This window comes from Tursiops truncatus, chromosome 10 (assembly GCF_011762595.2).
Source record: "Tursiops truncatus isolate mTurTru1 chromosome 10, mTurTru1.mat.Y, whole genome shotgun sequence".
Lineage (NCBI taxonomy): Eukaryota > Metazoa > Chordata > Mammalia > Artiodactyla > Delphinidae > Tursiops > Tursiops truncatus.
The window spans coordinates 84392631-84396055 of NC_047043.1; the positions used below are offsets into that span (position 1 = coordinate 84392631).

General features: G+C 50.1%; 1 long non-coding RNA gene across 1 annotated transcript; it reads left to right on the plus strand.

Annotated features, from left to right (window-relative positions):
* Positions 1–247: 247 nt before the first annotated feature.
* Positions 248–1879, plus strand: LOC141275694 (uncharacterized). The gene is made up of 3 exons (XR_012323894.1): positions 248–356; positions 599–814; positions 1373–1879. It is a non-coding gene; the product is annotated as an uncharacterized lncRNA (long non-coding RNA).
* Positions 1880–3425: the final 1546 nt, after the last annotated feature.

Genomic DNA, 3425 nt, shown 5'->3' on the forward strand with positions numbered 1-3425 from the left:
CTTCCTGGCCCCCTTACTCCAGAGCTCTGCCACTGGTTGGGTTCTCTGGAAGTGGACCCCGAGACGGAATGTGGAGTGTTGGGCTTTATTAGGGAACCAACACCTATGAAAGGAAGCGGGTGGAAGCAGGCTTGGACAGAAGGATAAGCTAAGATATGATACAGGACTGACAAAGCCTTGCGCTGCCTAGGAGGAGCTTGGAACAAGTCCTGGGTGTCCCCTGTGGAGCTGAATGGTCCACTTTGCTCAGGCTCCGGATGTGGGTACACAGGAGGATGCCAGTAGCCCCAGGAAGGGCAGGCATGACCTCAGATGACACGATGGGGCTCTCTCTGCAGCTGGGGCAGATCCTGAAGGTGCTGACAGCAGGGCAATCAGTCCTTCCTTGAAGGGGGATCTGAATGGGCATCTCCATGTCCACCACAACCTTCGAGAAACCAGCAGCGCTCCAGTCCTGACCTGAGGCTCTGCTTCTGGGGAAGCCCAAACAAAGACAGTGCGTGAGGCACTGCCAGGGTCAGGTTCCCAGGGCACTGAGTCAGGGGTGCGGCGGGGAGGAGAGGAGAGAAGGGCAGAGACTAGCATGTCCCACCCACAGGCGTGGCTCACAGCTAGTCTGGGAAGCCGTGGACAGGCCCAGTGAGCCTCCGGCTACCCTCCTCTTGAACTGAGTTCTTCCACTCAAACACTGCCGTCCTGTGTCAAGACAAACCTGTGTGGACACTCAGAAGACCCTGGGAGGGGCAGTCTTCCTGCCCTTCCTCAAAAGAAGCAAAACAGAACCTTCAGAGATCACCTTTTAACTGCCACCTGAGTAAGTGAAATCTACTTTCCTTTGGGGATGGTTCAATTTTAATCTTTTACAATATTACATAAAGAAAGTATCGTTTAGTGAGAGCTTCCTATGACTTCTGGCACCACCCCTTGCATTTATGATGATTACTTCATTTAACAGAGGAGGAAAATGTGACTCAGAGAGGTTAAGTAACCTACCCAAAGTCACACAGCCAAAAAATGACAGAGCCAAGATTAAGAGGCGTACTGACTGAAGCAAACTCCATGTGTTTGACATTGTAAGGCACAGTCCCAGTGAGTTCTCTGTACACACATTCCCCCCATCACATGCCCTGGGGCACAGCAGTAGGCTGGGCTGGTGGGTGGGTTTTCCCGTTCGTCTGGGATGCCCAAATCAAGCCGGACTTCCAGCAGCTTCTCACGTACTACCTGCCCATCTTCAAACACACTGTTAACAACCCTTGCCTTGTTCCTCACTGCTTTTCCTTCCCTTGCCTCCTGTAATTTCTCTCCGTATCCTTTATGATGAGCCATTGAATAGAGGGTGATTTACAGCCTCTGCTCTCATCTGCCTAAGGTTTCAAAGACGTATAGAAGAATTAAACCGGATGGAGCACTTCAGGAACCTGTCTCTAGCTTCAGCCCCTCTCTTCACCCAGTGATGCATCACGCTGCGTTCTATGGCTTTATAACTGGCACCTTAATCTGCCGTCCAACTGACTCTGGAAGCGCCCTTGCCAGTCGCCTTGGCCACTGGTCTGCCTGCTGACCCGTGGCATCAGTGTAGTGCCCATCCTGAGATTGGTGAGGGTCCTAGGAGGGAGGGTTTCCTGTCTTGTGGGGTCACACACTCAAATGCTGATGAGGACCTGATAGGTAATGGAGGTGGGTGACGCTGGTGGGAGGGGACCCTGGTGACCCGTATAAAAGAGCAGCCTCAGCTCAGCTCCCCCGATTGTTTACTTGCGGGGATTTGGGCCCAGATCTTTCCATGTCTCAACACAAGCCAGGAATGCAGAATTTTATGTATCATCTCCCCCTTTTAAAAATGTCAGCATCTATTTTAAAACATTTTTTAAACACCGGGCAGGCCAAATAAAACATGTCAGCTGGCAGCTTTGGTCCCGACTGTGAACTCCGTCTCAGAGAGACCCAGAGACTCCCGCTGTGTCCTTCCTGGCCCCAGAGATTCCCTACAGCTCTGCTCAGCATGGATAAGAAAATAAGGAATCGGTCACTCCACTATCCAATTAGCAGCCGCTGCACATTCCTTTCCTCTCCCTGCTGGAGGAAAAGAAAACAAACAGGAAAATCCAGGCTTGTTTTGATTTGGATCAAACTGGGGATGTTACCACCTATTTGAGGCGCTCTGGGGCTTGCCTTCTGGAGACCAGCGCCGGCCCCTGCCTCAGCCCGAGCTCCTTTTACATCTGGGTCCTGAGCGCCAAACCACAGCTGCCACAAGCCAGGGATACTTCCCCAGCAGGCCCTGCAGGGAAAGGGGCCCTGCGCAGGGGTTGGAAACCAGTGAGACTGAGCCTGGGGGCGTGGCCGGGCTCAGGGGTGCGTTGTCATGGTGACCTGCAACTTCCAGAACCACTGCTCCAGTTGGAGACCACTTCTATGGGGCAACTTCCAGAACCACTGCTCCAGTTGGAGACTACTTCTATGGGGCTGGGCGGTGGGCAGGGTGGGGGAGAGGTTCTTTCTCCTGTAGAGTCTTGTCAACATCACGGCTACCTATTCCCCTAAGGTCCTGCAAAGGTGCCATTCTCAAGAGGCACTACAGAATGGGAACGCTGGAGGCAAACTTCCTGCGTTTCGACTTCAGCCGTCCGCGCAGTACCTGAGTGAGCCTGGGCAGGATGCTTAACCTCTCTGCACCTCTGTTTTCTTATCTGTAAAATGGAGATAACAGTCGAACTGACCTTGAAGTTGAGGATTCGATGAACTTACCTAGTGCATCTCTACTAGCGCCTGGCACGTAATAAGTACTATGTATAAGGTATAATAATCTATTATATAACACATTATATATTGTTATTACATTTTTTGGAGAATCTGCTATCCCCTTTGCTCTGGAAATGGAGAGTCATTAATCTATTGGGTCTCCCATAAGATAGGGATAAACTCGCTGCAGAATGCCAGACCTTCCACCTTTGCTAACACTCCCTCCTTTCCATCTCCTCTGTTGAAATTCCACCCAACGTTCACAACCCACCCCTGATACCCCTTCCTCCTCCACACCAGAGATAATCTTTCCCCTCCGCTCAGCTCACTTCCTACTTTACTGGCACATACAGGCAGACCTCAGAGATACTGCAGGTTTAGTTCCAGACCACAGAGATTAAGTGAATATTGCAGTAACTCACACAAATTTTTGGTTTCCCAGTACGTATAAAAGCTATGTTTACACTATCCTGTAGTCTATTAAGTGTACAATTAACATCTAAAAAAATGCACATACCTTAATTAAAAAATACTTCATTGCAAAAAAAAAAAAGCTCACTATCCTCTGACAACCCAGGGTTGACACAAACCTTCAATTTGTTAAACACAGAACAAAAACAAAAACCGCAGTATCTGCGAAGCACAATAAAGCAAAGTGCAAGAGAACGAGGTCTGCCTGT